Source organism: Anastrepha ludens, chromosome 4, assembly GCF_028408465.1.
Source record: "Anastrepha ludens isolate Willacy chromosome 4, idAnaLude1.1, whole genome shotgun sequence".
Lineage (NCBI taxonomy): Eukaryota > Metazoa > Arthropoda > Insecta > Diptera > Tephritidae > Anastrepha > Anastrepha ludens.
This window is the reverse complement of record NC_071500.1, coordinates 46,446,952-46,459,558: the sequence shown is the minus strand read 5'-3', so window position 1 is coordinate 46,459,558 and position 12,607 is coordinate 46,446,952.

Here is a 12,607-nt window from a genome sequence, read left to right as displayed (position 1 = left end):
TCCGAAAGAATCTGGCCGATATCGATGGGTGGGGGGTCATTTTTCCCAAAATCACTTTCCCAAAAAAATTTTTTCCCAAATTTTTTTTTCCCAAAAAATAATTTTCCCAATATTTTTTTTCCCAAAAATATGTTTTCCCGCTTTATTGTTTTTTCCCGAATGCATGTTTTCCCAAAATAACTTTTTTCCAATAGATAGCTTTCCCGAACAAATACTACTGAAATTAATTTTTATTATTCTACTATTTCACATTTTTCGACGATTCCGACAATATGAGTGTATATAATAATCAAAAATCTTATACTTAAGTAATCGAAAAAGATTCGAAAAAGTTTTTCAATATACATTTTTCAATTCGGATAAAAAGACAAGGTAACGAATGTATCCAACTTCACTCATATAAACAAGTTTTTTCACGTCATTCTTTTCGTGTCAAAATTTCATGAGCCAAAATTTGCTGCCTAAAGTCAAAATTTCTAATTATGGCGGAATTAATTGAATGCAAAAAATCATTTCTTTTCAAATAATAAAAAATGTACTCGCCCATTCATTGCAAATGTATATGCGATATTTTACAGACGAACGATATTTTGGGAAAAATATTTTATGGGAAAATTTATTGGGAAATTTTTAGTTTGGGAAAAATGGCATTGGGAAAATTATTTTTTGGGAAAAAAAAATTTGGGAAAAAATTTTTTTGGGAAAGTGATTTTGGGAAAATTGTACCCCAATCCTATCGATGTTTAGCTGATCATTTTTTGTGAACAAACATTCAGTCAGCATTGCTCGATAGCGCAATTCGCTATTTCCCGTAACGGTGGCTCCTTTCTGATTATGAAAGAAATAAGAATCGATGATACCGCCAGTGCTCGAACTTCGTGAACAGAATTATTTCTTTTGTACCGTTGTATTGCGTCCGTATTTTTATATTCGTAAATATTTTCATTTTTAAATATTCACCGCAATTATGCCGAAAAATAATCCAGAAAAGTGTCGTTAATATCGACAGAGAAAAAAAATAGCATCACGGAATTCATTCACGAAAATTTAATAAAGTATACACCAGAAGTATCGCGAATACTTAGAAAAGATTACGATAAAGTTCCAAAGATTTTAACGTTAATTTTGCATTGGACACAGCGGTTCCTTTAATTGACTTTCTCAATACAACATTCAATTTAAAAATGTGTAACAATCGCACTGAATCGACAACACGATCAAAAACAATAATTGACGCGGTATTTCAAAGATGTGTTGACAACATCGAAACCAAAGCATTTGTATTATATTTTAGCTATCATAAGCCACTCGTATCATTTCTTGAAATTGAAAACATTGAGGATAATAATAAAATGAAGAAAATAAAATATGAACTTTATAGCAATATTATAATGAACCTATAATTATCCCGCTCCTAATGCTGCTTTCGTTTCATTCTCTCTCAGTTTGTTTTACGGACGGTTTCACTTCTATCGCGTCTAACCGTTAGACTGGTATTTTTTTTTTTAATTAATGTTTAAAGTGGGAAACACTCAGTGAAAAATTGTACGTTCAAAACTTTATCATCTTTCAGGGCTTGGTTCAAATCGATGACTTTTATTAGTTGACATACTTTTGAACTATTCACAAACAGAAAGAGAACCAGACCATTGAAGTAACATTTAAAAAAAAGAAAGAACAAATTTTAAATAATCCTTCAGATCGAATAACTGGAAAACGGTTAATTTTGGGCATCGTGCTGTTTTAAGAAATTAATTAAAAATGACCTACATAAAAATGCCCTTAAATACCTATGACGACTTTTCTAGTAAGCCTATATATTGTAATATATTGTCATGGCAACAGGTATTGCGCAAAGACAAATACATAAATGTATGTATCGGGTGTATTTTTATGAGCTTGAGATCTTAAAATGATAACACAAAACATAAATGTAGTTGGAACGAATTTTTTTATTATAATCTAGTAGATAATTTTATTGCATGTATTTTTTTATTATGATGCCGAGTATATGTCAGATATGACTGCCACGACTACAATTTATATGATCCCTTCGATCAGTTAAATTTTTTACTACTTTTTCCAAAAGAATCTGGGCGATATCGATGTTTAGCTGATTATTTTTTGTGAACAAACATCCAGTGAGCATTGCTCGATAGCGCAACTCGCTTTTTCCCCGTAACGGTGGCTCCTTTCTGATTATGAAAGAAATAAGAACCGATGATACCGCCAGTGCTCGAACTTCGTGAACAGAATTATTTCTTTTTTTTTCAAAGTAAACAATTTAGAAGCGTTGTTGTGGCGTTAAACGATTCATGATGACTTGCCAAATCTCACTTACCTGAAACGTCAACACGGTTTGCCGTTATCAGTCGTCAAACCAGAGTTATGGATATCTATAGTTCTCATACAGCTAAAAGAACACCCGTTGTAAGAGCATTTATAGAATTTCCACATTTAATATTAATTATACAATCGGAAAGCGTACAGAGTAGTACTCATCTACGTCTGCATATAAAGCCACGTGCAAGACTTGAGGCGAATAGAAAATGTTATGATTTTTGGTACATAAATACGAGTATGTACATACGTACGCTTATAATACTACAGTCTGTTCACACAGTGACTTTCATATTAGCATGCTGATATGTGTGACTTGATGAATGTATTTATGGAACTAAATATGCTTGCAGTACATAGGTTTTAAGGCCTTTGAGGGGCTATGAGTAGTCTTTTGTTTGGCCGAAATGTTAATTAAAACGCAATAAATTCCTTTTACACTCAATTCTTAACTTTTTTAGTTTTACTACGTTCTCTCTCTTCTCTCAATGCATTGCTCACAACAATTTCTAACTCATATTTTTTGTCAAACTAACGGAAATTTAGATTGCATTATTGTTGTTCTTATATATACATAGTTGCATTTTATGGTATGCACTAATATTAATAATATCCCAATTCCTCCCGAATAATGTGAGTGGCGCAAAAGATTAGAGTTTTGTTTTGATTTTTCAGAAAATAATTGGGACCTGGACTGTATGTTATAATTTGGTCTAATATTTTTTTTTTAAATTTAGCTACATTCATGAACGCAATTTCCATCAAGAATAACGCAATAATTTGAACGATTTATCTTTTGTCTCAGAATAGGGCACAGTTCCAGCGTTAACTTCTTCATTCGAGCGAAATTACTTACCGACGAGCATTTTTTTACGGTCTGTGAACAGCTAGTAGTCGCTGGGAGCCAAATCTGGGGAATACGGTAGATATGGGAGCAATTCGAAGTTCAATTCATATACTTTTGCCATTGTTTTGATTTACTTGTGACACGGTACGTGTCCTTGTTTTGGTCAACAGTGAGCAAACGCAGCACCCACTTTGAACATAGCTTTCTCATAGTCAAATGCTTATGCAGTATGAAGCCAACACGTTCTTTTTATATCTTTACTATGTCAGTTAACTCACGCAAATTTACTTTTCTTTTCTGCTGTTACCGCCTCATTTGGACGTCCACTGCGTTGTGCATCATCGGTGTCTCTACGACCAAGTTTGAAGTCATCAAACCATCGTTTTGTTGTTGTTTCTGATAAAGCGGAGTCCACATAACATTTTTCAAGCCATTGCTTTGGCCATTGGTACTTTTTCCATTAAGAAGCAGTAGAAAATTAAAGCACGAAATTTCTTTTGATCCATTGTTTTGAAGATAACAAAAGTAGCGTCAATCTTGGCACAATAACCCTCGAAATAATGAATAGACTATTATGAAATTTTAACAGCTGTATTTTTAGGGTTATTACTAATTGAAAAAGAAGGCAATTAGGGACGCCAAGAAAGAGAGCAAGAGGGAATTTTGTTCGTTATTCGAATCCAACAAGGATTCTGCTAGGCTTAGGCTTCTTGTGGTACTTCGATTGCTACGACAGAAGAATCGTTAGAACTTCTGTGGGAGGGGAAATATCAGGCGGAGTCAATATAATCCGCAGCATCTCGCAAAAGAAATAATTACAAAGGAGATACCAGATGGGATCATTCCAAAGATGTTACAGGAAACCTTAGGACTGTATCCTACTATGGCGCTAGAGGAAATTTGTAAGCGTGTTGAAACCTAGGTCATATTCCAAATAGTTGGAAACTAGTCAAGGTCGTCTTCATTCCAGGAGGGGGCATGAATCAGTGAAGGACTATAAGCCAATCAGTCTTTCGTCTTTCCTGTTAAAAACCTTTGAAAGACTTTTTGATATGCACCTCAGAAGCTCTTAGGAGATCTCTGGTATATCAACTGCACAACATGCGTACCTTAAAGACAAATCTACGGAGACAGCGCTTCACGAGGTAATCCGAAAAATAGGGGGCTCTCTAGAGAACAAACATTATACCATGGCGGCATTCTTGGATATAGAAGGCGCCCTTAAAAATGTTAGTACAGATGCCATCCAATGGGCGTTGATAGACTTAGAGGTGGACAATTGCATCAGTAATTGGGTCATCTCTATGCTAGAAACCAGGATCATCAAAGCTAATATGGGTAATATCAGCATAGCCAAGAAGGTCCACAGGGGCACTCCATAGAGGGGAGTATTACCTAATTTTCTCTGGTTATGCGTTATTAGCAAAGACCTAAAAAAACTTAATAGAGGTGGGGTAAAAGCGGTGGCGTACGCTGATGATGTGGTGCTAATGGCGTCAGGACTGTGTTCTAATACGATCAGTGGGATCATCCAAAGGGCGTTAGGCAAGCTTAAATCTTGGGCCATAGGCTGCCCCCTTAGTTTAAACCCGCGTAAAATAGAACTTATGCTTTTTACCACCAGACGTAAGGTATCAACTTTTACCCTACCAAACTATCACCCAGCGCAAAGTACTTAGGGGTAATTCTGCACTCCAAACTTAGTTGGAAATTAAATGTCGAAGAACGGATAAGGAAGGCAGAAATTGGCTTGCCTGTAAACGTATGCTTGGAAGAAGGTGGGGTCTTCAACCTAAGCATACATTGTAGTTGTATAAAACGGTTATACGACCTACATATTTTATCGTATGGTTCGGTAGTTTGGTAGAAAGCTCTAGGGAGAGAGTGCAATACCAAATTACTCGGCAGAATACAAAGATTAGCCTGTGCAATAATGGTCGGTGCAATCAGGTCATGCCCTAGAAAGGCTCTCAATGCACTGACACACGTTATCCCAATAGACCCACATATTAAGAAGACGGCAACCATGAGTGCATTTAGGTTAAATGAGCGGGTCGCAGACTACATCGTCCCGCCGCACAGTGCGGCCGATTCCTGAAAAGCTGGCCAAAACTCAAAAAATTAAGTAATTGATTCAAAATTTCTTACTCGGGGGTTTTTGGGGTTGCTGATTACTAATTTGATCTTAAAATTTTGAAAATCCACCCCTTCCACCCCTATTGGCCACCCCCTCACGTGAAATAGAGTATATTCTAGAACATAATCAAGATGCATGTTAATTTATGTTTTCAGGGTCGCTGATTATGAATTTGATCTTAAAATTTTGAAAATAGCATAAAAGCCAAGGTAGCATGTGGTAGCAGCTGAATCTTGTTTTATTCAGTAACCATTACTTTTTTGAGTAACCTTTAATAGGTTTCAAAGCAGCATATGACGGCGTTGTATTACTATACAGTTTGAAAACTCAAATTTTATAAAAAAAATTGCAAAAAATTTATCTACGTATTGCTGCAGCTAAAAATTTTGTGTCGAGGTATTGATATGTACTAAAGATTTCTCGTATTTTACTAACCTTCCGAAGATGATTCCATTTGGTTTTGTTCAATTTACTCCATTACAAAATCTTTCAAATGTGTTCAACTTTCACTATTCATCGACAGTAATGCGATGCTCAAACGAATGCCACGTTGCGACTGAAAATATAGAGGATACTTAGGGTACAGGACGTTGCTATGAACGGTTTTCACTACTCAAGGCATTACTGTAGCCAACCCAAAGACAAAAAAACTCTATCTAGAAACTTTTTTTTCGACTTTTGGCCAGCTTTTTGGGAATCGGCCGCACTGTGCGACGGTTACAATCAATAGGAATTTTGCCACTCTCTTTCCATCTAAGGAAGAATGGAATAAGGGATTCTCTCTAAGCAACTTCGACACTACAGTCTATACGGATGGACTGCGAAGTTGGAGAAATCTTTGCGTCTCCCTAATACCAGCAGTGTCTTCCAGGCGGAAGCACTGGAAATTGGGGAAACCTACTAATCACAGATTTCTTTTTTAAGGGCAATATCGCTATTGGCGACCGCCGTAGCCGAATGGGTTGGTGCGTGATTACCATTCGGAATTCACAGAGAGGTCGTTGGTTCGAATCTCGGTGAAAGCAAAAGTAATAAAAACATTTTTCTAATAGCGGTCGCCCCTCGGCAGGAAATGGCAAACCTCCGAGTGTAATTCTGCCATGAAAAAGCTCCTCATAAAAATATATATCTGCCGTTCGGAGTCGGCTTGAAACTGTAGGTCCCTCCATTTGTGGAACAACATCAAGACGCACACCACAAATCGGAGGATTAGCTCGGCCAAACACCTAACAGAAGTGTACGCGCCAATTATTTATTTTTTTTTATTTTATCGCTATTCATTCGGATAGTGAAGCTGCAATCCAGGCACTGGGTTCGGCTACTACAACCTCAAAAGTGGTGAAACAAAGTAGGAATAGCCTCACCACCTTGAGTGAAAACCATAAAGTTATCTTAATCTGGGTCCCGGGACATTGGACCATTGAAGGTAACAAAAAAGCAGATGAACTGGCAAGAGCTGGATCTGCCATGAATAGCGTTCTTGCAGAATCGGTAAACAAACGGAGAAAAAGGAAACAATCTTCCATTTCCTCTGTGAATGCCCTGCCCTATAGAAGGACAGAATGTTAACCCTGGGCCAACCGTTGTTGGAGAATCTCGAAGAACTGCCTGGCTTAGACGTCAACAGCCTAATAAGGTTCTTAAACCGCACAGACTGGATATAATCAAGCTGTAAATAACCGTTAAATAAGTTGGTAACGAGGATGTGGCAACAAAATGGCGCGGAAGCGATAGTTGGATTCTGGTAGAATCACCACTTTCACCTACCAACCAACCAACTGAAAAAGAGGCGAATGCAATAAAATTGGTGCCATCTAATATATGTGCCAGACCCGGGACTTTTCATCCCATGTGCTATGCTTCTATAGTAAAATTTAAATATTTAGAATATCAAATTTTATACATACGGATTTACATACATATAAGCACATGCATACGTTTTTAACGGTATTTATTATTCAATCTCTCACCATTTATCGTGTTTTTATCATACCTTTTTTCTGCTCTTCGTGTAGCATGAGGCATATCACCACATTGATGTGGTACGGAAGTTATTGACTTGGGATTTAATTAAGTCTCGCGATTTTGCACAGTTTGCTTTATTGATCACCCCCGGCAAGAACAATGGCGATAGCGAAATAAAATTAAATTTAAAATGAGTTCAGGCTACACATATCAATGCAGCGTAAATATTTACAATCAACGCCAACAACACTCAACTATTCACATATGTATATGTATTTGTATGTATACCTATACAATTATTTACATATACAAATGCGCGCACAACCAACACCATTGCTTAAGGACATCGCTAATTCTAATGGTGGCTAAAATGCGTGCGGTTTGTTGTATGGATAAATATTTCACAGGTTGCTGATGATTCCATACATACATATGTATGGATTTACTTACATATATACTGTACACAACCTGCACGACATGTTGAAAAATCCACTGAAAGTAATTTAGCAGCAACCAGCACTGTGAGTGAATGGTAAGTGGCAGGTGGCAAGTGGCAAGTAGCATGTTACAAGTGTTTGGTTCGGCTCGGTTTGGTTGGGTTGGTTTTGGTTTATTTTCGCTGTAAAGTAAATGACAAAAATTGAAGGAAATTTCTTTGCGCGGCCGGCTTAAATGGACTCAAAGTGCATTGGTATTCTTAGAACGCTAATGGTACGCAAGGGGTTGAAATGGCTTTGTAATTAAAAAGCTATTAAATTTGTACAGTTGATTTGCTGGAAGTGAAATACTGATGATTGCCTACTAGAGAGAGCTAACCAGAAATTGCCCCTTTTTAATATGGATGTGATGGCTTATTAATTGCTCGACAGTTCGTTCGGTTTTGAAAATATCGTTTTTCAGAAGCTTACACAGTTTTCAAAATGAACCACAATTTATGGAATGCGGAAAGTTAAATGTGGCAAGTCACAAAGTTTACTGCCTACTGCTGCTATATGAAAACAAAGCATACCTACATACATATCTTTAACGAGATTAAGTGGAAATCAAATTGTGCATGAAAGCAATAGTCAGCCTGTGGGCTTAAAAAAAGAGGAGTGAATTTGTAAGATTACGTCAGGAAGTTCAAGGGCGGTATGAAAGTATGGGCGTTTATGAAAGTATGCACTTGTAAATGCTTGCAACCATATTGCAAATTCTAAGCTGATACTTTTCTGATATTCGGCTTTAATTTTGCATAGATAGGTGAAAGACAAGGTGAGTTGAAAACAAAAGGTGGCATCTTCTGGAAACAGGTTTTATATGTATTTAGTCTGACGTTAGACTGGCTAGGTAATATTTGTGATCGGTGACATTTAAACTAAACAAACTAATGAAAAAGAAGTGCAGCGTTTTAAATTGTGAAAGCACAAATTCATACAAAGCCTCCAAATGCAAAACCTCTTTTTGCGTTTTTATGCGGATGTGTGTTAATATTTTCTTGTGGTGAGCGGCTTCTATTGATTTCGCCTATTCTTCCCCGTCACAAACAAGGATTTCCCCTTCAGGTTCTTTGTATATTCTAGGAGCCTGACGAAACAGCGAATTCGGAAGGTGTAATTTTGTTTTCTATCATTCTTGGGTGAAGAAGTTTTTTTCTTGATAATTTCCTATTGTGGAACAACATCAAGACGCACACCACAAATAGGTGGAGGAGCTCGGCCAAACACCCAAAAAGGGTGTACGGGCCAATTATAGGTATATATATAATTTCTATATTGACGGTAAATTACTAAACAAATAAAAAAAAAATAATGAAGTAACCTTGCAAAATAAAAGTGTTATAATGCCAGCTTTGCTCGCAATGGCCGCATTTTTGACAGTATAGCTTTTTTATCAAAGTGGTAAATTCTCACATCGAATGTGTTACCTTAAAAAATCGGGCAAACACAGCAGTTGTGATTTCAACTAAGTATGCCTGTTGTGTAAATTATTAAAGAAATAAGGTGTACTTAAATAGATTCTGTGCTATACAGTAAAATACGTTTTCCATTATTGTAAGATTATAAATTAAAATTATTAAATTAACGATTATGTTAAAGCAGCTGCGTTCCATACGACGCGGGTGGAGGCACCTCAGCAGGATTCAGATAGGCTATAGACAGTGTTCAACGTTCTCCACTTCCTTCTCTCCTCTGAAACTGCTGAAAAAAAATCTGACAGTGCCCGGCTATTACTCCAACCCCTGCATCTAAGGAGCTGGGTACGGAGAGCGACCAAAATACGATCTTTCTCAATTTCAGCAGTGTTCTCCTTAATTTTCAAAAACTTTCTCTATCTGTATTCTCAAAAACTGTCTGGCCATGGTTACTTCTTTAAAACTGAGTTTTAATGAACCTTTAGCTTTTGGAGATTTAATCGATCACAATTACTATCCTAATTTTCAAAAGTGGCAAAAAGAAAAATGTGTGAAATTATAGATCGTTCGCGAAACTTTCTACTCCATCCAAAATTTTCGAAGGAATCATAAAAGCAAATATGAACTTTGCGGCTGAAAGCTTTGGTGAATAGTGTTTCTTTTTTTGCTAAAGGATTTTAAGTTAACCGTGCGCACGCAAACTTTTCTAAAGCATTTGATAGAGTATCTACCACAATTCTAACTATTACGTGAATTAGACTCGATCAGTTTTCAATCTGTTTTCTTTGAATGGTTGAAATCTTACTTAACCGATAGACGTCGTGTGGGCGAATGGTCGAAACCTTTCATTCCAACCTCAGGGGTGCTACAAGGCAATATTTTAGGACTTTTACACTTCGTTTTATTTATTAACGATTATTATTATTATTAGGCTTCTGCGCACGTCGCATTTATTAATGATATTAGTGCATGTGTTTCGTTTGCCAATTTCTTTCTATATGTTGTTGATTTGAAAATTTTTGGTACTATTAGAAATACGCTGGATTTTCTTATGTTGCAATCGGACCCCATAATACGTTGGTTCATTGATAGTTCATCTCTTTCACTATCAAGGATGTTTCCACGTTACTTTCGCTAAAGCCCATCACGTTCTTCAATCATGCCACAGTATTACTAATATTTTACTTTAATCTGTTCTTGAGTTCAAATAACTGGTTGTGATTTTTGTGTCCGATTTTTCATTCAGTAGCCGTATTAGCTTTGTTGTATCTACTACCTACTCTATCCTAGATTTGCACGGCCTAATAGCACGGTCGCCTCTTGGCAGGCAATGCGAAACCTCCGAGTGCATTTCTGCCATGAAAAAGCTCCTCATAAAAATATCTGCCGTTCGGAGTCGGCTTGAAACTGTAGGTCCCTCCATTTGTGGAACAACATCAAGTCGCACGCCAAAAATAGGAGGAGAGCTCGGCCAAACACCCAAAAAGGGTGTACGCGCCAATTATATATCACTACATATTATAAAACAAAGTCGCTTTTTCTGTCCCTATGTCCCCTTATACGCTTAAATCTTTAAAACTACGCAACGGATTTTGATGCGGTTTTTTTTAAAGATAGATTGATTGAAGAGGAAGGTTTATATCTATATAATGTGAAGAAATATATAAAGGGGGCGTGGCAATCGGTCAAAATGTGGCAAAAAAACATAATTTTTTTGTTTTCACGGCCATAAATCATAAACGAATCAACCAATTAAAATGAAACTTTCTTGAAGTTTAACTTTGAAATATTTACTTTCGTTCTGCATCAAAAAAAAATTGATTTATTTGTTATTTAACCAAAATTGTTTAAACAAAAGCAGCTCTTTTTCCAAAAAAGCTGTTTGTGTGTGTGTTCGCTGTCAACCGAATGAAGCAACAGGCGTTAAGCGATAATCTCACCACACCTCATTAATGTTGAATTACATCGTATGGTGACGTATGTATGTATGTATTTACGAATCGCTCGCATTATTTCATTTCGGACATATGTACATATGTATCTATGTATGGACTGAATTCCATGTAATTATATGTACATACAATATTACAGCGAAATAAAACGCTATTTTCAGGTTCTATATTAGTAAATCGCACATAATTAAAATACAGTTTTTGAATAGTTTTTATTGATTCGGAGCGCGTTTAGTTTGCTATCAATTCCATACAATAACATTTTTTGTCATTTACTTTTTACGACAACTAATAGCTTATTTTCGAAGCGATTTCAACAAATGGGTACAACATTAATCCTTATCCAATTAAATACCTTAAATACATTGTTGTTTTCATATAGATCTATGTATATGGCTCTTTACAGCATATAATTAAAAACAATATTTTTCAAGATATTACAACAGTAATTAGTAATTGAGATCTACCGGAAAAATTGCGTTAGCTGTTGCGTCATCCGGCATTGCCGCTACTCTTTTGGAAAGAGTCTTTTGGAAAGAGGCCGAACCACACACTCTACAATGAAGCACCCGCTGAAAATCGCCACCGATGATGATAACAGCGTCTGTAGTGTTTCTAGACAGAGCAATACAGGAAAACTGATGCGTGACTGCTCATTAATAGTCTGGGACGATGCTACCATGTCAAACAAGACGTCTGTGGAAGCACTGGATAGGACAATGCGCGATTTGCGCAACAAAAATGCACCTATGGGTGGATGTACAATTCTGTTCTCAGGAGATTTCCGTCAAATCCTACCAGTTGTGACTCGAGGAACACGTGCTGACGAAATAAATGCTTCGCTAAAAAGATCCCACCTTTAGTCGTATGTCAATAAATTAGAGCTTAAAACTAATATGAGGATTTCGTCATCTTCACGTGAGAACAGGCTATTTCCAGAGATGCTGCTAAAAGTTGGCAATGGAGAATTAACACAAAGTGAGGGAAGGATTAACCTAGAAAACCTTTGTATTTTGATAGACAACATCCAAGAGTTAGTCAACAATGTCTATCCAGACATTGATAACATAAGTTATAAGACAATATCTTGGTTTAAAGAAAGAGCTATTCTGTCACCAACTAACGAACAAGTAGATAAAGTAAATAACTTGATTATTTCAAAGATTGATGCGCCGACGAAAATATACTACTCGGTCGATACTGTTCTCGATTTGGAAGAAGCTGTTCAATTTCCTACAGAATTTCTAAATTCTTTGAAACCGTCTGGACTCCCTCCTCACAAAATGGAGCTGAAAATAGGTTGTCCTGTTATTTTATTAAGAAACCTAAGTCCACCTAAACTTTGCAATGGCACGCGTTTGATGGTAAAATCACTGAAAACTTTCATAATAGAGTGCACAATACTCACAGGATGTGGTACCGGAGAAGATGTATTGATTCCCCGAATCCCTCTGATACCATCGGATCTACCA